At 36.8% G+C, this 26364-nt stretch overlaps 1 protein-coding gene across 9 annotated transcripts in view; it reads left to right on the forward strand.

Annotated features, from left to right (window-relative positions):
- The window catches only part of LOC135199408 (uncharacterized), a 309751-nt gene that overhangs the window by 177276 nt on the left and 106111 nt on the right, over window positions 1-26364 (forward strand). Inside the window, exon 1 of one of the 9 annotated variants that reach the window (XM_064227414.1) lies at window positions 12327-12480. The exons of the other annotated variants lie outside the window; for them this stretch is intronic. The gene's annotated coding sequence lies outside the window, so the exon portion shown is untranslated. Of the gene's footprint in view, window positions 1-12326; window positions 12481-26364 lie in introns of those variants that run through there. 9 annotated transcript variants of the gene reach the window in all.

Here is a 26364-nt window from a genome sequence, read left to right on the forward strand (position 1 = left end):
AGGATGTTGTGCACTGGAACAGCCTCCGAAGAGGATGTTTGTGGTAACTTGAAACTTCTCAGAATTTTGAAGCGAATTGCAATGCATTGCTACCCTAGTACAATTTTCCTTGCATTTTGATAACTGGCTTTCATTTTTACCTATTAATTCGTTCATTTATTTTTCTGTTTTAATAAGTGCGATCTCTTTTGTCTGTACTTCCTTCTCTGTCTTCTTCTTAATGGACACCATAATATTCTTTGGAAGCTTTTAGAACTTGTTCCATATGAGTAGGGTTCTCATCGTCTGAATAATAATAATAATATAATAATAATAATAATAATAATAATAATATATTATTATATTATTATTATTATTTTATTATTATTATTATTATTTATTTTATTAAAAGTAATGGCTACTTCAGCAGCGTTACACTTGTAGTAGATTTCTTCTCTATTTTGCGAATAGCGGCTTTTTCCGTGCTACTTAAACAGGCTAGTAGAGCGCCTATCGAGGTCATGGTAAAATACAGGTCAAAATAGGTGATATATTTGAATTTTACAAGATAAACTATGATACCATAGTCATCAAAGTCATTAACGATTTTTCGCTCTCTCTCTCTCATCTCTCTCTCTCTCTCTCTCTCTCTCTTTCTTAAAGCGAGCTTTCGTCTGGAGCTGCCAGACATCCTCGGCTGGGAAGCTGAGGTGGACTGATCTTTGTGGGGCGTGTCCCCGTCCCTCCTATAATCTGTGGCTGACAGCAGGGGTCTGCCCCAATGCTTGTCTCTATTGGCTGGTGGCGGTGAGTCTTGTTTTCATTGGCTGCCTGACCAGGTCTCAAGCCACTTTCTTCGGGCCGATGGTTGCGTTGCAGCATATCCTGCAGCCGCTGGACCTCCTAAGCGGCGCTGTAACATTGATGGGCGTTGCGCCTACGCTGTGGACGTCACGGCTACTTTGATTTCCATCGGCTGCAGGAGTACCTCGTTCGGGGGCGTTGTCATCCATAGAGTTGTCATGATCGGTGGTGTCATTGTTGGTGGCAGGTCTTCTCATACTCGTAGGGAGGAGAAATTCTTCCTGCGTCGTATTCAGATTAGGTTTTATTTGCTGGATGAGTAGCGCCTCCAGCAGGCGCAACCGACGGGCATCAGGGGCCTTCCCGATGATCTTCGTGTTCTTTATGATGACATCTCGGGAGATGGCCTCGTGATGTTTGGTGCGGGCGTGATTCTTTATAGCCCCCTCTTGGGCGTGGCACGAGAGTCTCTTCGACAGTCGCATGGTAGTCATACCTACGTAGGCGCCGCTGCATTCGCGGACTGGGCATGTATACTGGTACACTACATGCGTCTGCTTCAGAGGGGTTCTCGTGCCTGTGGAGAGGGGTTATTTTTCATAAAAAGATCGCGCAGTCCTCCGATTCTGGTAATATATGATTAGGTCGATATTCTTGGTGTCGTCAGTCGGGGATACATTATCAGAAAAATAATTTTCTTAATGGCGTCCTCTTCTTCACGGTAATGGGAACTCATGAAGGCTTTGTAGTACAGCTTGATATTATCCTGGGGGCGGGGCTGCGGGCTCTCACTACCGTACCATTTCTCCAGGGCTGTGCGGACTTCCTTGCTGATTAATTTATTTGAGTACCCGTTATTCACAATAACGGGTACTCAAATAAATTAATCAGCAAGGAAGTCCGCACAGCCCTGGAGAAATGGTACGGTAGTGAGAGCCCGCAGCCCCGCCCCCAGGATAATATCAAGCTGTACTACAAAGCCTTCATGAGTTCCCATTACCGTGAAGAAGAGGACGCCATTAAGAAAATTATTTCTGATAATGTATCCCCGACTGACGACACCAAGAATATCGACCTAATCATATATTACCAGAATCGGAGGACGCGCGATCTTTTTATGAAAAATAACCCCTCTCCACAGGCACGAGAACCCCTGAAGCAGACGCATGTAGTGTACCAGTATACATGCCCAGTCCGCGAATGCAGCGGCGCCTACGTAGGTATGACTACCATGCGACTGTCGAAGAGACTCTCGTGCCACGCCCAAGAGGGGGCTATAAAGAATCACGCCCGCACCAAACATCACGAGGCCATCTCCGAGATGTCATCATAAAGAACACGAAGATCATCGGGAAGGCCCCTGATGCCCGTCGGTTGCGCCTGCTGGAGGCGCTACTCATCCAGCAAATAAACCTAATCTGAATACGACGCAGGAAGAATTTCTCCTCCCTACGAGTATGAGAAGACCTGCCACCAACAATGACACCACCGATCATGACAACTCTATGGATGACAACGCCCCCGAACGAGGTACTCCTGCAGCCGATGGAAATCAAAGTAGCCGTGACGTCCCACAGCGTTAGCGCAACGCCCATCAATGTTACAGCGCCGCTTAGGAGGTCCAGGCGGCTGCAGGATATGCTGCAACGCAACCATCGGCCCGAAGAAAGTGCTTGAGAACCTGGCTCAGGCAGCCAATGAAAACAAGACTCACCGCCACCAGCCAATAGGAGACAAGCATGGGGCAGACCCCCTGCTGTCAGCCACAGATATAAGGAGGACTGGACACCGCACCAAGATCAGTCCACCCTCAGCTTCCCAGCCCGAGGATGTCTGGCAGCTCCAGACGAAAAGCTCGCTTTAAGAGAGAGAGAGAGAGAGAGAGAGAGAGAGGAGAGAGAGAGGAGAGAAAATCGTTAATGACTTTGATGACTATGGTATCATAGTTTATCTGTAAAATTCAAATATATCACTATTTTGACCCTGTATTTTACCATGACCTCTATAGGCGCTCTACTAGCCTGTTTAAGTAGCACGGAAAAAAGCCGCTATTCGCAAAATAGAGAAGAATCTCTACAAGTGTAACGCTGCTGAAGTAGCCATTACTTTTAATAAGTATGCTTGAGAGGGTCTGCTTCCTAAGTATATTATTATTATTATTATTATTATTATTATTATTATTATTATTATTATTTGCTTCAGAAATATTAGAGAATTCCTCTCTTATCTTGACATCAAGATCTTCAATTGAAGACAAAAATTGCTCCTAAACTGTGGTTTCCTTTCTATCAAACAATGGCGCGTAATCGGCGGATATAGACAGTGTAGATAGACAGAAATACCTAGATAGATAGCTGAATAGATAGAAAGGCGAGAACAATCTATATTTTTCTCGTAAAAAAACTTCCAATCTGTCTCGCTCAAGCGATTCCGGACTGCGTGATTTCCAGAAAGTGTCTTGGCGGACGTGTGTGAGAGGGAAGTGTCGTTGTGGCTTTAAAATCTAACTTATTTTATCGTTTTTTTATATACAAGCAGATGGGGCTGGCAGTTTCATTGCCCTTAAGGATGGGGAGTTGCTAGACCCATAAACGAAGGGAAAACTTGAAAATAAAAGCGGTTGAGAAGTGCCCTTCTATAAGCAGTGTTTACATTAATCAGCTGATTTGCTTGAGCCGTTACAAGGGCAAATCCCCCCCCCCCCCCCGCCCCCCCCGCCTCTATTACAAATACTACTAATTCTTATTTAAGTCTTCAACAGTGTGGTCAGTGGTTAGTGACCAATATGGGTGACCTTGTATTAATACGAAACTTTTACGTAGTTAATTCGTGTGTGTGTGTGTCTGAGAGAGAGAGAGAGAGTTACAAGGATTAGGATGTCTCAATAACTCGTTAGTCCATCCGAGGAGACATCGCGAGAGAAAGACGGAGAGAGAGAGAGAGAGAGAGCGCAAAGGCGTGACAATCCTTCGTATTAATACGAACTTTCTCTCCTTACAATTCTCTCTCACTCATAATTACCTTTCTTATTACTTTCCTTTTTAGAAAGCTGTAAATTCGACCCAGAGTCTGCGCGTGCCCAAATTTGGTCCGCCCATATTATATGGAACCGTAGGGGTCCATATAGTACAACGATTTCCGGATTTCCTGAAACTTCAAGTCTTTGAAATCTTGGTGTATGGGAAGATTGTCTTAATAATAATAATAATAATAATAATAATAAAATAATAACTAATAATAATAATAATAATAATAATAATAATAATAATAATAATAATAATAATGTCTATCACAGTCGTCCAATTCGACTGGGTGGAATTTATAGTGTAGGGTACCGGGTTGCTGGCAGACCAAGTAAGGAACATAAAGCAAAAGAATTGACTCTCACCAACAGAAAGAGAGGAACTAGAAAGAGAAATAACACTCAGCGACGAATTACAAGAAGACGAACTGAGAGACGATGCCACAGAAGACGACAGGGATGATGAGGTATCAAACAACGGCACACGAGGAAACACCGACGAAGTAACAGAAAGGATGGAATGGGTAGAAAATATCAGAAAATGGATGGAGCCAGATACAGTGAGAGCATAGATCCCCTCCATGAAAGCCTACAATACCAAGAAATTAAGGGAGAAAACAAGTAAGGTCAAAGAAATAATGAGCGTAAATGACACCAACGGTATCAAAGAAACAAATAACCTGGCATTTGCAAGAGCAAGATTAGTAGCAGAACTCATGAGGATACGAACACCAACACCACCAGCACAACCAACCCAACAGAAACCAAAACAGCGACCGCCTTGGAAAAGGCGCCTGGAAAAGCAAATCATGGTGATGAGATCTGACTTGAGTCAACTGAAAGAGTTGGCAGATAAAAGGCTAAGAAGCAAGAAAACAAGGGAGGAACGTACGATAAATACAAAGTACAAGAGAGGGGACTAAACAACACAATAAAAGATGTAAAACAGAGGCTTAAGGCCAAAGCACATAAGATCCAACGGTACATGAACAGGAATAAGGGATACCAACAGAACAGACTATTCGGAACCAATCAGAAAAGACTATACAGCCAACTAAGAGGGGAAGACAACCACCAAGAAATTCCTGAAGCCGAACCAAGTAAGAGACTCTGGGAAAACATATGGAGCAATCCGGTATCACACAACAAACATGCAACATGGCTCCAGGAAGTCAAGGCAGAAGAAACAAGGAGAATAAAACAAAGATTCACTGAGATCACGACAGACACAGTCAGACACCAACTAAAGAAAATGTACGACTGGAAAGGCCCAGGTCCCGATGAAGTCTATGGATACTGGCTCAAAAACATCAAGGCCCTACATCCACAAATAGCAGACCAACTCCAGCATTGTATCACAAAACACCATGCGCTCAAATGGATGACCACAGAAAGACAAGAGCAAGGGAAATATAGCCAGTAACTACAGGCCTATCACCTGCTTGCCAATAATGTGGAAGTTACTAAAAGGTATCATCAGTGAAAGGCTGTACAGCTACCTAGAGGATACAAACACCATCCCCCACCAACAGAAAGGCTGCAGAAGGAAGTGTAGAGGCACAAAAGACCAGCTCCTAATAGACAAAATGGAAATGAAGAACAGTAGGAGAAGGAAAACCAACCTAAGCATGGCATGGATAGACTATAAGAAAGCCTTCGACATGATACGAAACACATGGCTAATAGAATGTCTGAAAATATATGGGGCAGAGGAAAACACCATCAGCTTCCTTAAAAATACAATGCGCAACTGGAATACAATATTTACAAGTTCTGGAATAAGACTAGCAGAGGTTAATATCAGGAGAGGGATCTTCCAGGGCGACTCACTGTCCCCACTACTCTTCGTAGTAGCCATGATTCCCATGACAAAAGTACTGCAGAAGATGGACACTGGGTACCAACTCAAGTAAAGAGGCAACAGAATTAACCATCTGATGTTCATGGACGACATCAAGCTGTTTGGTAAGAGGATCAAGGAAATAGATACCCTAATCCAGACTGTAAAGATTGTATCTGGGGACATCAGGATGGAGTTTGGAACAGAAAAATGTGCCTCTGTCAACATACAAAAAAAGCAAAGTGACAAGGACTGAAGGGACAAAGCTACCAGATGGGAGCAACATCAAACACATAGATGAGACGGAATACAAATACCGGGGAATAATGGAAAGAGGGGATATAAATCACCGAGAGATGAAGGACACGATCAGAAAAGAATATATGCAGAGACTCAAGGCGATACTCAAGTCAAAACTCAATGCCAGAAATATGATAAAAGCCATAAACATATGGGCAGTGCCAGTAATCAGATACAGCGCAGGAATAGTGGAATGGACGAAGGCAGAACTCCGCAGCATAGATCAGAAAACTAGGAAACATATGACAATACGCAAAGCACTACACCCAAAAGCAAATACGGACAGACTATACATAACACAAAAGGAAGGAGCGAGAGGACTACTAAGTATAGATGACTGCGTTAACATCGAGAACAGAGCACTGGGGCAATATCTGAAAACCAGTGAAGACGAGTGGCTCAAGAGTGCATGGAAAGAAGGACTGATAAAGGTAGACGAAGACCCAGAAATATACAGAGACAGGAGAATGACAAATAGAACAGAGGAATGGCACACCAAACCAACGCACGGACAATACATGAGACAGACTAAAGAAATGGCCAGCGATGAAACATGGCAGTGACTACAGACCATAAACAACATAACAAACGAATGTCCAGCATTTGCACAGAACCGCTACAAAAAGAGGCATGATTCAGTGGCCAAAGCCCTCCACTGGAGCCTGTGCAAGAAACACCAACTACCTTGCAGTAATAAGTGGGGTACGAGCACCAATCTGGGGGAGTGATTAGAAAAAACGATCAGGCAAAGATCCTCTGGGACTATGGGTATCAGAAACAAAGAGGGTGATACGTGCAAATAGACCAGACGTGACGGTGATTGACAAAATCAAGAAGAAAAGTATCACTCATTGATGTCGCAATACCATGGGACACCAGAGTGAGAGAAAGAGAGGGATGGATAAGTATCAAGACCTGAAAATAGAAATAAGGAGGATATGGGATATGCCAGTGGAAACTGTACCCACAATCATAGGAGCACTAGGCACGATCCCAAGATCCCTGAAAAGGAATCTAGAAAAACTAGAGCCTGAAGTAGCTCTAGCGTGCATAGTAGGAAAAGCTGGATTCCTAAGGATGCAACCCGGAGCCTCACTCTATAAATACCACCCAGTCGAATTGGAGGACTCTGATAGAAAAAAAATAATATCCTTTTTGGTATTCAAAAGTAGCCTTGAGATTAGTACGTGGTACGCATTTTCCGACTTTAGCAGGAGCAGAGAGAGAGAGAGAGAGAGAGAGAGAGAGAGAGAGAGAGAGAGAGAGAGAGATTATATCTAGCTATGAATGAGTCTCGTATTTACTTTAATAGTTACATTAATAATAATAATAATGAGAGAGAGAGAGAGAGAGAGAGAGAGAGAGAGAGAGAGAGAGAGAGAGAGAGAGTCAGCTATTTATTTGTCAAGTCTTTTTCACATTAAACATCAACAAAAGACGAGAGAGAGAGAGAGAGAGAGAGAGGGGATGTTAAGCACATCCTCCATGATAGCAGGAAAGATTATTGACCCAAGGAATTCCTACGCAGGATTCCCCGTTTCGTGGGACTCTAGGAAAGATCCTTCAGTGATGGGGAGAAGAAAGGGCTGGAGTGTATAGTGAGATATTCACTTTAGGGTCTATTCCATGATGTCAGCTGAAGGTCGAGAGGAATTCCGACAACGCAAATTGAAACTGAGGGACATTTTCGAATTGTGAAGAAAATCAAGAGATTTTGAAGTAGAATTGAATTGGGAATAAAATATATTTGTAAATACAATCGAGAGACTTTGAAATGGAATTGAACTGGGAATAAAATATAATTATTGTAAATAAAATCGAGAAATTTGGAAATAGAATTGAATTGGGAATAAAATATAATTGTAAATAAAATCGAGAGATTTGGAAATAGAATTGAATTGGGAATAAAATATAATTGTAAATAAAATAGAGAGATTTTGAAATAGAATTGATTTGGAATAAAATATAATTGTAAATAAAATCGAGAGATTTTGAAATAGAATTGAATTGGGAATAAAATATAATTGTAAATAAAATAGAGAGATTTTGAAATAGAATTGAATTGGGAATAAAATATAATTGTAAATAAAATCGAGATATTTGGAAATAGAATTGAATCGGGAATAAAACATAATTGTAAATAAAATCGAGAGATTTGGAGATAGAATTGAATTGGGAATAAAATATAATTGTAAATAAAATCGATAGATTTTGAAGTAGAATTGAATTGGGAATAAAATATAATTGTAAATAAAATCAAGAGATTTTGAAGTAGAATTGAATTGGGAATAAAATATCATTGTAAATAAAACTGAAGGCATTCTAAATAGAATTGGACTGGGAATAAAATTGAATTGTAAGTGAAACTGAAAGAATCGTAAATAAGTTTGAATTGTAAATACGATTAAATTTTTAATAAAATCGAGGTATTTTAGATAAAATTGAATTGTAAATAAATGAATAAATTGTATATGAAATTGAAAGAAGTAAAGATGAAATTGAATAGTAAAGAAAATTGAGAGAATTGTAAATAAAGTTGAATTGTAAATGAAATTGAGAGAGTTGAAAAAGGAATTGAATAGTAAATCAAATTGAGAGAATTATAAATGAAATTGAGAAAATTATAAATAAAATTGGATTAAAAATGAATTTAAGAGTTGTCAATAAAAGTGAGAGAATTGTAGATAGAATTGAACTGGAAATAAATAAAACTGAGAGGAAAATGATCTCAACTTGACAACGCACCAAGAAGATTACAGAAAAGTGTTAGCCTTGCAAACTAAAAATCGTAGAAAAATACTGGTTTTAAATTGGTCAGCCATCTTACCACTCCCACGACCAAAGAAAAAAAAATCCCAGGAAATCCCGAGGAATTTTATACTCGTTTCTCATGGGACCTCACCTGCCTGCCGAGGTAATTAACACTTTACCTTTGTTTATTCATGACTCAGCCGGAAGTGACTCATCGTTTATAGCACTGGGGATGCATTCATAGGATCCTTGTTTCTGTAGGACCAAGGGTCAGTGTCCCCTTAACTAGCCCAGGCCCAAATGAGGTAAGTGAGTGCAGGGACGAGGCTATAGAGAGGTTGGGGTTACTTAACCCATACCGAAGCAATAGACCTTTATATTGGTACAGGATTTATGGCACACAAAGGAAGGGAGGAAGTTCCGAAGCTACCCTCTATGTTCAAATCAACGTTTAGATTCTGAAACTAATTTCGTTCGTTAGGGAAATCGCAAGAGTACGGGAACAAAGAAAAGTAGAGAGAATTGACGAGCCGGAATTAATATCCTTGTGACACATGTATGCTCTAGCTCTATAATCATATCCTGTCTACTTCATATTTACGATTCATGCAGCTCCTCAAGATCTTTCAGGAGCACTGCCTAACGTAGTACCTGTGGAGTAGTCTTTGCGGTGACAGGAACAATGACTGATAAAATACTTGCAGATAATAATGGATTTGTTTTTATGTAACTACTGAATATATATATATATATATATATATATAGATATATATATATATTATATATATATAGATAGTATATATATATGAAGTGAAAAGGCCCATAAAACTTTCTTTTAATATTGCAACCATATATTTCGAGCACAGAAGGAAGTCCTCGAAATATTTGGTTGCAACGTTAAAATAGTGATTTATGAGCCTTTTATCTTCATATTATACTGTTGTGTTACAGTAAAAAAGACGTTCATAATATATATATATATATATATATATATATATATATTATATATATATATATATATATATATTATATATATATATATATATATATATATATATATAGTATATATATATATATTATATATATCAATCTCTTGGTAGAAGTAAAGTACGTTTCATGAATGAATCACTTTTCTGAAATTTGTCTTTTTTGTATTTTTGTTTTTCCTTGCTTTACTGTTAGATGTCTTTTAAATTGCTCCTGGTCATAATATGTTAAGTTTGAATAATAATAATAATATGAAACAAAATCACCAAAAATAAAAAATAAAATGTTTCGGGAGTGACAAAAACCTTGGAAGTGGAGGCGACGAGACAATCAGAAAAATGACGCAATCTGGTCCGTGATATTTGAAGTTTAGAAATCGAATTACTCTGAGCGATTGTCTTCAGGCAATTTATCATTGTTTTTCCAGACTTTTACTACTGTAACTTTTCGTGGTTTCAGTCACGGCCTAGACGCAGCGGCTTTCCAGGCCGGAAATGACGCGTCAGAAATAGGATTCACAAACACAAATCAGAATGAACTCGTGTATAATATATTTGTGTCTTTTCCGCCAAAGGCTTTTATTTTTTAACCTTGAGGATAAGAATAGGTACAGGAAGTTTGGAATACATGTTATTTGCTGACAGACAGATAGACTTCACAGAAATGCATTAGTGGTTAGCAAGAGTATGTATGTATGCATATATGTATGTATGTACGTATGCACGGAAATAATGAATACATGAGTATCTATTTATGTATGTATTTTTGTGTATGTACGTATATTTGGAGTTCGTATTATTATTATTATTATTATTATTATTATTATTATTATTATTATTATTATTATTAACATAAATGCTTTAACCCTTAGTGGAACAAATTAATCTCCATTTTTTTTTTAGAAAACAAGATCTCAAGGAAGAGAGAGAGGAGAAGAGAGAGAGAGAGGAGAGAGAGAGAGGCGAGAGAGAGAGCGCTAAACAAGCATTCTTAAATAAGAAGAAAGAAAAAAGTAATGAAGAATATATATAAACATACAAATAAAAGATTTGCTTTCAAAACACAACACACTCTTCCCTAGGTCAGGATAGGTGAAGTTAGGTTAGGTTGAGGAAGGTTAGGTGAGGATGTCTCCACCGTTTTCGGCAAAGGTCAATGGGTTGACCCTCCCTGGGACCAGCTGTCAATTTCGGGTGGGCGAGTTTTTTTGTAGATACCGTCGTCTACTAGATTGCTTATGGAACAAATCCTCTTCCTCTCTCTCTCTCTCTCTCTCTCGATCTCTTGATCTCACTGTGACAAAGAATTGAAAATCAGATACGTGATATATATATATATATATATATAATATAATATATATAGATATATATATATATATACATATATATATATATGTTGTGTGTGTGTTAATTGAAGTGTTTACTGCATAATTTTAGTAATCGCTATAAAATAATGACAGTTTCTTTTATATATATATATATATATATATATATATATATATATATATATATATATATATAATAATATATATTATATGTATATATATATATATATATTATGATATGTATACTTATATACGAATGTCTTTTTACTGTAAAACAACAGTATAATATGAAGATAAAAGGTCCATAAACCCCTATTTGATCAAACGTTCAAACCATAAATTTCGAGTACTTCCTTCTGTGCTCCTGATCACTGGTAAAATATGGACACAGGATGTCTTACAAGAGCATAAAACAAAATATATACATACATATATATACATATATATATATATATATAATATATATATATATTATATATATATATATATATATATATATATATATATATATATATATACATACACATACATACATACATACAGTTATATATATCCTCGTTGATGGAAAATAAAAAAAAAGTATTATTGATTATTCAAGCGTTTATTGCCCAAACACTCGACTCAAAAAGTTGCAAGTCACCGGCCACCCAACGCAAGTCATACGCATATAATAATAATAATCTCTCGCCTGTCATACTTACTTCTTTCCAAGGATTATAGCGTCATTAGCGAGATTCCTCTCGTTGGCAAAGTTCGTCGCAGCGCCTCGATATCGGAACCGTTTTCGTACGAGAGAGAGAAATAGAATAATGAAACAAAAAAAAGTCTTTAAAATATCACAAAAGACAAGAGGAGATAGATGGAGTGTGGGGGTGTTGGGTTGGGGGGAGAGGGTAGGGTGGATAGGCCATCCTTGAAAAACAGCAGTGAAGGTAACTTGGACCAGCCAGCCGCTTTAGCGAGAGAGAGAGAGAGAGAGAGAATGAATATTTCGCGATGGTTTTAATTTCGCGTTAAGGCTGCGGGGCGATCTTGTGTAGAGGCCATTTTTTTTCACGGGTGTCAAAAGTTCGCTTATGGATATAATGATAAAAAAAATAACATATCTGCATAAAAGCTTAGTAATATTATGATATTTATAGTAAAATTGACGTAAACGACTGGATCTGACACACTATTTGGGGTGGGCCATGACTAGGTCCGTCATGGGATGGTGTTGGAGAAGGGGGAGGAGAGGTAGGGGGGATGGGTGAGGAGGAGGAGGTGTGAGGGAGAAACTCCGAAAGAACCCGGCCTTACCGACTTGCCTCTCTCGGCTCCAAGTTTTCTTCTCTAACCCGTCAGTCTACGTTGAGCCAGTGTCAAGTGAGGTTGTCGCTGCGCCGTGCCCGAGGGATAATATTTTAGAATCTAGTTTAAGAACCGAAAGTGCTCATCTATTTATAAATAAGTGTCGAAATCGAATCAATTCCGGTAAATATAAATATTTTTCTTTAATTTGATTTGTGTAAATAGTGATTGTATTAGGAAGATCATTTTCTAACGTCTGGTTGAAGTCTCCTCTCTCTCTTGTCTCCTCCAAAGATCAGGTTGAAGGGAAAGTCTCTTCTTGTATATTATTATAAGTATTTAAAAGGTCCGCTCGAGGATGGTACGCGGATATCATGGTGGGTCCGTTTCTGGGTCCTGTTATGGGTCCTAGTTTGGGGTACTTTTTTTGGGGCCTTATTCGGGGTAATTTTTCGATTTTTTTTCTGGGTTCTCATTTGGGTCATTTTCTGGGCCCTTTTTGGGAGACCTTTATCGTTTTCCGGGTCATAATTTTGAGGTCCTATTCTGGGTCGTTTTCATTTTTTTTTTTTTTTATTAGTGGGCTATTTTTTGTCATTTTCTTGCCCTCTTTTCTGGTCCGGTTAGGGGTCCCCTTGTAGGTTTTTTTGATGGGTCCTATTTTCGGGTTCTATTTGGGATATTTTATTTATTTGTTTTTTTGTTTTTTTTTTTCTGTTATGGAGATAATTTTCTGGGTTCTATTCTGGGGTCCCTTTTCTGGGTCCTTCGGGTTATCTTCAGGTCCTATTTTTAAGTTGTTGATGGGGATAATTTTCTGGGTCCTATTTTGGGTCCCATTTTCTTGTCCTTGGGATCACATTTTGGTCTCCTGGGGCCATTTTTCGGGTCCTTTTTTTGGGTATTTTCGGTTCCAGTTTTCGGGTCCTTTTTTTTTTTGGAAGGGGGGGGGGGGGGTTGTTATTTTCGGCCATTGGCAAGTGGTCCCGCGTGGTCGAGGCTGTCAAAAGTCAGTATGTTATTAGTCATATTTGCGACTTGTAATGATACGCAATCCAATGGCTTTGTAAAAGTTATTGGTCACATTTGTACATTGATTCCGAGACGTAAATTTTTTTTCGGGAATTATTTCGTCGTGCACTACTACCCTCATGCGGGCCAGGTCGAACCCAATACAATGCTTTGTAAAAGTTAGTGGGTCACATTGAGACATGATTCAGAGACGTAATTGTTGGGAATTATTTCGTCCGTGCACCTACCATGCGGGCCAGGATTCGAACCCATGCCCTTTTTGGAGGGGACCGAGTGTGTTTAGAAGGGTGGCAGTGACTTATTCCACTCAATCATCACGTGAACTTGGATTGATTTTGACATATATATATATATATATATATATATATATATATATATATATATATATATATATATATATATATATATAATGTGTGTGTGTGTGTGTGTGTGTAGAGAGAGAGAGAGAGAGAGCTTAGTGTTTTAGCTAAATCTACAAACCGAACCTACTTATCTTGGATTAAGATCTCATTACTCCGAGGCACAGATCAGTCTTTGAAAGGAATAAAAGTTTCTCTCTCTCTCTCTCCTCTCTCTCTCTCTCTCTCTCTCTCTCTGTCCAACCCTTACCCTCCCTTTCCCAAATTAATTTTCTCGCATCTGTCATACGGATGAAAAGAGAGAGAGAGAGAGAGGCTCCGCATTACATTTTCTCTTTTTATTTTTTTAATTGGGCTCCTTGGTCTTAGGCCCCATTGTGACCCATTAACTTTTACAAAGCATTTATAAGGTAGTAGTTTAAAGTTATTATTATTATTATTTATTATTATATTAATAGACCAGATCTCGCAACAGGAAAGATACAGTATACTTACACAGATTATTATTATTATTATTATTATTATTATATACAAAGACTTCTTTGAAGGTATATATACAGATACACTTACACATATATTGTTTTTACTTCTAGTAGTGATTGTAGACGAGAGTGTAGGTAATGTATCTATACTGATGTACGTTTGGTTTCCCGAGTGAGTCAGCAGTAAACCGTATTCTGTGCACGGCAGTCTGGATTGGTAGGTGGTTGGTTGTTTCGGTTGCAAATTGGTAATTAAACAAACTGCTTTACGGCCACACACAAACACACACACACATATATATATGTGTATAATATATAATATATTATATATATATAATAATATGGTATATATATATATATATATAATAATATATATATGTCTTGAAGGTAGTCAGTGGCCCTTATGGTGGGGTTTGTTCCATATGAATAGGGTTCATCTTCTGAATAATAATAATAATAATGATACAGGTTTTATTGAAAATAATGGCTATTTCAGCCGCGTTTATTTTGTATAGAAGTTTCGCTATTCTTATTACTGACTTTCTTCTGTACTCAAGTTGGCTATTAAAACGCCAAATTGGGGATTCGTGTAAAAAAACGTGGATATTATACAAAATGCAGTACAAATTGGATCTTAGCCATATTTAACAAAAGATACTAAATGACTCATTCTGGATTCTTCTTGCTCAGGGGCATCTCTCTCTCTCTCTCTCTCTCTCTCTCTCTCTCTCTCTTCGTCTTTCAACGTTTCGTCCTTAAACCCAGAAGGACATCGACTGGCAGGTGCTGTGGGACTGAAGTTCTTACGTGGTTGTCGAAGATTAAGCTAGCGCTATGCCAGCACGGGCTCTTGCTCCTAGAGCAGCCTGTAGGAGCTCTTACGGGAGTCCTACAGTATATAGTCTGTTGCACAGCGTGGGGTTCTTAAGGACGAATTCTGATTGGCTAACTGTCTAAGCTGCTGATTTCCTGCTACTGAATTCGCTCAGACCGTTGTAAGGAAAGGGCGCCTCTCCATGCAGGATTCTGGTTGGTTGGTGGAGGCGGTTGCATGACGTCACTACTTGCCGAATTGTCATTGGCTCGTTGCTATTGCGTGGTTATGCCTGGTGTAGTATGGTGTTTCTGATCTGGGGTGTCTTGTTCCGTGGTCGTATCTGGTGTGGTATTATTTAGTAATACCATGTTGTCTCGGTTTAGGCTTCTCCGTAGGCAAGTAGGGAGTAGGAAGGCATCTTGATTGATATTCATTTGGCTTCTTGTCTAGGATAAGGATGGCTTCCAACAAGCGTAGTCTTCTTGGGTCTGGGGACAGTGCCGAAGATGGTGGTGTTGCTGGTGATGCTGTCACGGGATGGAGCGTCATTGTGACAGGTGAGGCCATGGTTCTTGATGGCGCCCTCTCGTATGTGACGTGAAATCCTCTTTGCGAGCCGCATGGTAGTCATGCAAATATATGTTCCGGGGCATCCGCGGATAGGGCATTGATATTGGTATACTACACTGGATCGCTTCAGGGAGCCTCCTGGTTGGGGTGAGGGGTTGTTCCGCATTATCAGGTCCCGAGTACAGAAGAAAAGTCAGTAATAAGAATAGCGAAACTTCTATACAAAATAAACGAGGCTGAAATAGCTATTATTTTCAATAAAACCTATATTAATGAAGGTCTTCTAGCAAATAATAATCGTAATAACAATAATGTATATTATTCATATCCAACATTCACATTGAGAATGAAAAAAATGGCAACTGATCCTGGCGGTTTTGAATTTATTGCTAAGCCACTTTAAAAGGAAAGATATGTGTGGTCAGTGCTTGGATGGGTGCCCACTTACAGAAATGTCACAGTTTATACTATAGTAGATTCACATCACCCATGCATCTAATGTCTAGGCCACTCCCTTCAGGAGAGGTGGAACATACATCCTGCCTATGTGAACACCCTCGAGAGACTGAGAGTTTCCAGCCCTGTCATTGGCTTATCTACAGCCAGTCAGGAGCGTCGTAAGGGACTGGCTTAGACGTCAAATGCACGGTTGGTGTGAATATACTATTGTAGTAAAAATCACCCTTCTCTCTCTCTCTCTCTCTCTACATATTATACATTACTAACATGGAATAATGATTATAAGCTATATTATATAGGATATATATAATACATATATATATAATCTATCATACTTATATATATTTATATATATATATATATATATATATATATATATATATATATATATATATATATATATATATATATATATGTGTGTGTGTGTGTGTGTGTGTGTGTTTGTGTGTGCATTTACTTATGTATTCTCATGCAGTCTCTTCTGCCTTCAATTGCATATTTAGTGGCCTTTGGTCTTGCTGTTTTTTTGGTTTCTGTTTATTTTTCTTTTATTCTTTGTTGTAATTTTTGTATTTTATTGATTTTTAGAGTAATTTTTAAAGTAATTTTATTCATTATTTAACAGAGTCTCTGATGATGTAATAAAGGTATTATGAAACGTAGGAAATAAAGAATTATAATGAATTTAGGACGATTCCATGGTCCACCTTCGTGCAGATATATATAATATATATATATATATATATATATATATATATATATATATATATATATACATATATATATATATATATATATATGTATGTATATATATCGTGACTCGAGTGGATCCAGTACATACATATACATGTATATGTATATATATATATGTATAATATATATATACACACACACACACACACACACATATATATATATATATATTATATATATATATATATATATATATATATATATATATGCACGCGATTTCATTATGCTGTACGCTTTTGAAACACATCCCCTCCCTCCCCCTCCTCTCTCTTCTCTCATCTCTCTCTCTCTCTCTCTGTTTTATCTCATGTAACTCTTGGATCCCGATGTAACCCACTTCCTTCCTTGGAGCACAGAGGAGAGAGAGAGAGAGAGAGAGAGAGAGAGAGAGAGAGAGAGAGAACATATGTCTTCGGACTTGGGGACTTGAGAAATTATGGGAAATTTTCCATATTTTTTAACTTGACCTTGTGTGATGACTCAATGTTTTTCTGAATGACTGGCTTTTGAGAGGTGTTTACAAACTCTCTCTCTCTCTCTCTCTCTCTCTCTCTCTCTCTCTCTCTCTCTCTCTCTCTCTCTTCTCTCTCTCTCCAAAAAAATTATTAAACCTTACTTGGTACAGTACTCACATTTGAATTGTAAGTGTTTTTTTCTATTTGTGTCTATATGCCTCATAACCAGTTTTTCATTAATTTATAAGATTTGTTTCTTGTCCTCTTATAATTCAAAATATCTTCACAGTCATCTCAGATTCAGCTCTTCGTAAAGTTAGACGAAACTTGAGAGTTTAGTGAGCATAGGCCTATGTCAATCGGTTGTGGCTAAAGTCAGTGTAGGCCTGTGTCAATCTGTTAAGTTAGTTCAGCATAGGCATGTGTTAACCGGTTTTAGTCCAGTATGTATAGGTCTATGTCAGTCTTTTTTCGTTAGAAACCTCCATTCTTATAAATAATTGACCCACATAGTTATAATTAAGATCAAATACAATAGCATGGACCTATTCCAGTAGGCAGAACTGCTTACGTGAATACCATTACCACAACAAGGCTGGATTTAATTCAGTATACTAGGCCTATGTCAGTCTTTTTCAGTTAAATCTGAATTCTTAAAACATACCGACTTAGATATTTAAAATGAGGATCAATACTGTAATCCAGGCCTGTTCCAATAGACAGAATTGTTTGCCTATCCACCTTTACCACAACAAGGCTGTTTTTAAATCCCCCCCCCCCCCCCAAAACCCCCCCCCCCCCAAAGAAAAAAGAGGTAGCGCAGAGGAACAATGGCCACTGAGGGTCTTGCGCTTTATGGCTCCTGGTATTGACGAGGAAGTCACTTTATTTCGGGGCCGTTATTTCGAATTGCACTCGAATTGACCTCCTCCTCCTCCTCCTCCTTTAGTGACGAGCAGAAGGTTGATGATTGGTTTATTAGACAGGGAGGAGAGGGGGAGGGGGAAGGGTAGGAGGGGAGGTCGATATTGGTCGACAAACTCGACCAGCCGACGACGACGATGGAAGGAAAGCGCGACCCGGTGTGGACTTTCAGCAACTTTTTCTTTTGCGTCTGTTGTTGTTTTGTTGATTTGTATAAATTTTTGTGTTGTTTTTGACGTTTTGTTGTTGTTATATTAATAATGCATATACAGATGATAAATTATCATAATTATATAATTATTATTATTCGGCCAAGCATATACTATAGGTATAGGTCTACGTCCTCAACTAGTGCGCTCAGGATCCAAGCTGAAAGTGTCAACTTTATCCTCCCCCCCCCCCAACCACCCCCATCCCCCAGGGGTTGTTAGAAGGATTCGAAAGGATCGTAAGGACATGCCAGAGCCACATCCATCTCCCTCTCATCATTATGTCTCCTAAATATGAAGGAAATCATACGAGTATCCTTTACCGGATCACATATACTATAACGGTCAGCCATCTTGACATACATCGTCTTGGAGGAGCTGTACTCTCATATGGCAAAACCTTTTAGATATATATAATTCATTGTACATACTAATGATTTCGTGTCCGTGCAGCAATGTACGTGTGTCCGTAACGGTTCCGCGATATGGAACTTATTGCTCCAAGCCTAAGACCGTTACAATTTTAACTGTTCAAGTGGTTTTTTCATTATTTTTTTTTATTTCAGTAGTGACCTAAGGTGGCATAGCATTTCCTGATGGCATGAGATCGCCTAGCTATTTCCTCAGAGAGAGAGAGAGAGAGAGAGAGAGAGAGAGAGAGAGAGAGAGAGAGAGAAATTATAAACATCAGTGATATGGTTATATTTGGACAAATACTTGTAAAATAATATTACCATTATAACAAGAAATATACTAGTGGCATAGCAGTAATAAAAGACAGGTAATTCCTACCGAGAGAGAGAGAAGAGAGAGAGAGAGAGAGAGAGAGAGAGAGAGAGAGAGAAACTGTCATAAGGAAGAGAGAGAGAGAGAGAGCTTCGAGTGGAATGTAGTATGCTGTTGAGGTCAGGTTTAGAAGGTGACGTTGCCTGTTGAGTCCGCTTGTGGGGGCGCCTGGTGGGTTTCAGGGGGGCGGGGTTGTGGTGGGTAGGGGTGGCCCCTGGTACTACTGGCTTCCTCCTGGTACTACCTTCTTATCAGGCTCTCTCTCTCTCTCTCTCTCTCTCTCTCTCTCTGGCTTCTTATCGAGTGATACCTAGGCCTATAACAAGGTTTGTCGGAGCTTGTCTCAAGTGTAAGCCTATTGTAACATTTATCATTCTCTAATATTAAGTATATATATGTATATTAAATTATGTATATTTTGGATGCAATCAGCCAAATGTTTCTGTGTATTCATATTTTTCAGTGAATTTGAGCACCAAGCAGGCGCATTTTTCAAAAAATCTATAACATCCTTTACAAAAACTCCCTATAGTGACTTTTACAGCTTTATAATACCTATGTTTTGTTTAACCTTGTTTTAAATATCACAGAATTTTATTTACTATATATATTTATATATATATATATATATATATATATATATATATATATATATAATATATATATATATATATTAACATATTTAATAATTTGTCTAAGTCGCCTTTAAAAAGGACTACATGGCAACGTCCGGTAACTGTTGCCATCGGCTAGTTTTTGTTTTTTTCCATTATTATATCTGTTACGCTTAATATGGAGAAACGAAATTATTGGCATTCTTGCCGTCTCTATCATTTCCTGCTTCTCAAGGTGAAGAGAGAGAGAGGGAGAGAGAGAATTTAGGCTTAACGGTAAAGCCTCAGGAGAGAGAGAGAGAGAGAGATGAGAGAAAAGAGAGAGAGAGAGAGAGAGAGAGAGAGTGTCATTCAAAGTCTTAGCCTAACGGCAAGCAAAGAATTCTTAGTGGCTATTGCGAAGGTTAACTGCTTCTGTTGGTCGACTTCGGCTCTCTCTCTCTCTCTCTCTCTGCTTTATCTTATTTTAAAGCTCTCATTCTCTCTATCTATAAATATCTCTCTCAAGCTCTCATTCTCTCTATCTACAAATATCTTTTTCTCTACCTGTTTTCCTCTCTCTCTCTCTCTCTCTCTCTCTCTCTCTCTCTCTCCACGATCACTAACGTCTGACTTAACGAAAATTACGATATAGTCGTTGCAACAGCGCAGGCGCAAGCTAGCATTAAATAACACTCGCAAGTTACAGCGAGCAGATGAAGTTATAGTCTCAAAACGGTCAAGCGTTCACGTGTAATTAAAGGCTAATTGAACTTTTCAAAGTGTTATTTAAAGTTTAAATTAAGCGTTCTGAACTCTTATAGGTACCGAAGTTAATGTGAGGCACTTTGATTGCGCTAAGCGAAAATACAGGAAATGTATAAATAGACTATTATTTTTTTCGCGAGGTAAAGTGCGCCTTCTTCGCACGGTCTAGGAATTGTGTCAGTATTGTAAAGTTAACGGTTTTGCGCGCGCGCGTGAGTGTGTGTGTGGTGTGTATGTAGTTTTGTACTGGGATGGGGTTGCTGGCTTAACCCCGGTGCCTTGTTTAGTCGTATTTGACGTAAAGACGGCTCTTTTTAAACCCCCAGATGCTTCAATTATTGGTTTGGTTAACTGTGGTACTAATATTTTATCCCTGCCTCTCTCTCTCTCTCTCTCTCTCTCTCTCTCTGTTAAACTCACACACACATATATTACATATATATATATATATATATGATTATATATATATATATATATTATATATATATATATATATATATAAATATACTGTTTAAACTAAACTGAGGAGACCTTTTAACGAAACCCAGTCACACGCTAACGGTTCCTGAAGGAATCTCTTGTGGCCTGTTGTTGCACTTTGAAACCCGCCACCCACTAACCCCCTATTCTCCAATTCCCCCAGAGACTGCACCTCACACACGTGCCACCCCTTCTCTCTCTCTCTCTCTCTGTCTCCCTACCATGTCCAGCCCACAAATACACCCCCCCCATGTGTCATCTCTCTCTCTCTCTCTCTCTACTCTCTCTCTCTCTCATCCTCTCTCTCCTGGTCACGTGATCATCAGTTTGGGTCGTGTGGAGCAGACCACATTTCTTGAAAGAGTGATTTTTCTCGTCTCATTTTCAAAAAATGTTGCCGAGATGATTGTTATTATTTTTGTTGTATTTTACAACAAGGGCCTTTTTTGTAGTTCGGTTGTTGTTTTTTTTTCGTGTCTTTAGAGAATGTAGGTCAGCTGTAGTAGCTGAGGGAAGGCTGTGGTGTAGAATACTCTCGAGATATTCTTTAAGATTATTATTATGACCCGGAATACAGAATGTGGTTTTGTGTAAGTGTGTCTTCTTGTGACCCAGATTTCGTTTTTAACGCTTTTAAAAATCTGAAGGTTTTTTTTTTCCTATTTTTAAATAAGTTACTTGAGGTTTTCTTTTACTTTTAGGTCAGGGAGACTTCGTATGAATTTTAATGATTCCTTTTTATCTTGAGTTGGATTTTGTAAAGAAAAATGAACGAGTTTTTTAAATTTTAATTCCTGGGAGATTTTATATAATATAAATATTTCCATAATTTTTTTCCTTAATTTTTCACATTTGAATTTTTCGAAAAATGTTAACTTGAGCTTACTTTCACTTATGTGCGATTTTTATGAATAAAATAAATTGGATCATTATGTTCCCGTAATTTTTATATTTGGAGTCAGGGAAAAATTACTAGTTTTTTTAGTCTATTTTCAGTTCATAGAGAATTTGTACGAATTTTAATCATATATTTTCCCTAGGTTATTATGATATGGAAATGTTTAAAATAAATATTTTTAATGATTTTTCTGTAATTTTTACCACTTGGATTTTTTTTTTTTGATAAATGACCGAGTATTAGTTATGGACGATTTTGTTTGAATTTTAAGTATGTAATTGTTTATCACAATGTTTATAGCAGGATGTTTTTCTTTAATTCACTTGAGCTTTTCATTTTGACTTTAGGGAGATTTTGTATAACTTTTTTTTTCAGAATTTTTCCAAATTTTTATGGTTAGGGGAATTTTTTCCTATAAATTTACCTTGGTTTTGGTTTTTTGCTTTATTTTCACTTATGGATAATTTTTATTAATAAAAATTCTATCACTATTTCCCCCTTAATTTTTATAATTTGGAATTCTTTAGAAAAATGACAAGAGTTTTTTATTTTTATTTTTAGCTATGGGGATTTTTAGCTATGTGATTTAGCTATGGTCATAACTTGGGATTTTGATTGGAATCAGTTGAGTTTTTCATTTTTCGTTGAATTTCATTTAGAATTTTCGCATATATTTTTATAATTTGCGATTTAAAAAAATTACGTTATAATTTATGGGAGATTCTATTTAAAAAATTAAACATATATTTATCCTCAATTTTTAAAATTTGGAATGTTTTACTTTTAGAACAATCACTTGAGTTTTTAGATTTTAGATATAGGCGATTTTATATAAATTTTTATCATATGTTGCTTGTCTGAATTTTATAATAGATTATTAATTGTTTGAAAATTACTCGAGTTTTATTTTCAGTTATGGGCGATTTTATGAATATAGATTGTATTATATTTTCTCCTATTTTTTTAATTTAGTATGTTTTTTTTTTAGTAAAATGACTTGAGTTTTTACCTTTAGTTCTAGATTTTTTTGTATAAATTTTAATCATATTTTTATTCTTTGTTTTTATTTAAGCTTTCGAATATTCATTTTCAGGTTAGGGCGATTTTTACACATTTCATCATAGTTATACATTATTTTTTCATGATTTGAGTCATATTTCAATTTGTATATATCGCATCATGCCCTTTTTGATTGGAAAATTAGAATTATTGTATGTTTATGAAACCTAAATTTTTTAAAACTCATTTACGCTTACTCGGGGAGTAAGCCTACAAACTACTCTGTTGTTGTTGGGGGGTTAGGAAAGGTCTGTGGAAAAGCCTAAAAGGTGTTTTCCGTTGAGTTAAAGATGCAGGAATTTTAGGATAGGACATTTATGATTTATTTATTAGAATGAAAATGTAAAACAGGAATAATGTGTGTTAAATAGTATAGAAAAATTATTTCCGATAAAATATTGCATATTTATTTTAATTTTCGTTAGTGAAACATCATGCTATTTAGCCGTGGATTTTAGCACTCTCCTCGGGTAAGCTGGAGGTTGGATCACGCCTTGTTTTCCACAATGTTACCAAATCATAACAAATTTATTAAATATAAAAGGGTTTATTTTTCTGTAATTTCTCGATCAAAATATGTGAAATTTTATCACTTACTATACGTATACTTTTTACTTATCGCTTACAATTGCTATATAAGCATAGCGAGAACTCTTAAAGAAGTAAAAGGTTTACTGATTATATATATATATATATATATATATATATATATATATATGATATATATAATATAATGTATAGTATTTAATATATATATGTATATATATATATATATATATATATATATATATATACACAATATATTTATATATATATTTATATATCCACTTAGTTAGGTTCAATACATAACAGCTTATGCGCTAATAGACCAAAAACACATATTTCCGGAGAGAGAGAGAGAGAGAGAGAGAGAGAGAGAGAGAGAGAGAGAGTAGAGAGAGAGATTATACCATACCTCATTACCCAGTGTTCTATATCGCCTGTCCACGTAATGCAGGTAAGCAATTTGCGCGTTACAATTACGCTATAACCTTCGGGGGTTATAATGGAACAGTGGATATAAACATGTTTGCCTTTTTTTTGGTTTATGTACTGTTTCCGAACCGTTTCAGAGAGAGAGAGAGAGAGGAGAGAGAGAGAGAGAGAGAGAGAGAGAGACTAAATGGTGACACCCACTGTTTCAACACTAAGCAATATACGAGAAATAAGTTTTGAAAGTGCCATTTGGCTAAAGTGCCGCTTAGGACCTACGTAAGTCCTAAGGCTACACACAAACATTTTCCCTACGGCTCTAGTTGGAAATGAGTGTTCCATTTATTACTATTTTTATTATTATTATTACTTTCCCTCTTTTGTTATATATATTATATACATACACACTCACACACACACACACACACACACACACACACACACATATATATATATATATATTATATATATATATATATATATATATATATATATATATATATATATATATGTGTGTGTGTTAAGTGTGTTAGAAATTCACAGTCTCGTGAAAACAAATTGTTAAAAAATCCCAATTATATATAAAAAATATATTTCTATGTAAAAATAGAAGAAAGACTTTCGAACACCGTGAACGGTGTTCCTCATCAGTGTAACGTTTTTACATAGAAATATATTTTTATATATAATTGTGGATTTTTAACAACTATATACCTATAAACTATATAGTATTATATATTTTATATATATATATATACATCATGAATTTTATCACATACCGTGATTCATATACTTGCATTAAACTACAAATGTCCTTTAATATCCAATTCGCTCTACCTCGGAATTGATATATTTTCATATATATATGTTAACCGAAGGGGAAATTTATTACTCGATAATAAATTCGTCCTCTCGTGGACATTTGTATCTTAATGCATATATATATATATATATATATATATATATATATATATATATATATATATATATATATATGTGTGTGTGTGTGTGTGTGTGTGTGTGTGTGTGTGTGTGTATACTGTTCATTAAAGCGTAAGACCTACCCGGGAAAATGACAGAATTCATTTATGCCTACACAAACTCTTGCTAGACCTGAATGTTCAAACCTTTCATATTTATTAAGAACGTTTTGAAGAGTATTGCAAAGTTATCATTAAAAAAAAAAGTTATTTATAGCAGCCTGAGAAACAAAGTTACATTTTTGTCGGCGTACAAATACATTTAGAAATGGGGGTGTGTAAAGATGGCCTTCGGGAGTCTCTTCGATTCCCTTTCCCAGTCGGGACAGATTTCCGAAAGCGCTCCGTAAGTTTATTCTTAAATATATATTTGTAACCGTATAGCTGAATTGTTTTTTTTCCAAAATAATATAATAATAATAATAATAATAATCATATTATTATTATGATGATGATTATTATTATTATTATTATTATTATTATTATCCAGAAGATCAACCCTATTCGTTTGGAAATAATAATAATAATAATTATTATTATATGGAACAGGCTCACCAAATGGACCATTGACTGGAGATTCAGGAAGCTACAAAACAATGTTATGTTCCTTGGGAAGAAATAACAGAAGGCAAAGGGAGATACAGAAAGAATATATCAATTATTAGAAAAAACAAATAATAATTCGTGGTGCAGTATCTATAGTATAGGGCCAATTCCGCATAGCTTTCGTGAGGGGCAGGACCTTGAAAGGTCCTTTTCCAAGGGCTTGGCGCTCACGCCGGAGGCCCCTAGGGGAAGGACCTGTGTGTGAGTGTGTGTGTGTTCCCCTAGTTTGCAAAAAAGGTCCAAGAGAAAAGTCAGGAAATTATCGACAAATCCGTCTAACGTCAATTCCTCGTAAGATTTTTGAGTCCACAATTGCAGATCAAATTGTTGATCACATTGATAGAAACAACTTGTTGTTAAACAACCAACACGGTTTCAGACAAAACAGATCCTGCCTATCAAACCTCTTGAATTTTTTTTCATAACATACTTGGTATTTACGACAGTAGTAGAGCAATAGATATACTCTACCTAGATTTCCAAAAGGCCTTTGACAAAGTTCCACACAAGAAACTAATGACAAAAGTTAGAGCTTTAGGAATTGTAGGAGAAACAGGAGACTGGGTCGAAAGACTGGCTAACTTATAGAAAACCGAGTCGTGATAAATGGTGAAGAATCAGAATCGGCAGATGTGGCAGGCGGAGTTCCTCAGGGTTGTGTCCTTGGCCCTCTCTTGTTTTTTGTTTACATTAATGACATTGATGTAGGCTTTACAAGCAGGATAGCCAAATTTGCAGATGACACAAAACTAGTTATAAATGCAGTAGACCCAGATGCAGTGGATAGTTTAAGAAATGATCCAAGGAAAATAGGAGTGGTCCAAAATATGGCAAATGCCTTTTAATTAACTTGGATAAGTGTAAA

The sequence above is a fragment of the Macrobrachium nipponense genome, chromosome 25 (genome assembly GCF_015104395.2).
Source record: "Macrobrachium nipponense isolate FS-2020 chromosome 25, ASM1510439v2, whole genome shotgun sequence".
Lineage (NCBI taxonomy): Eukaryota > Metazoa > Arthropoda > Malacostraca > Decapoda > Palaemonidae > Macrobrachium > Macrobrachium nipponense.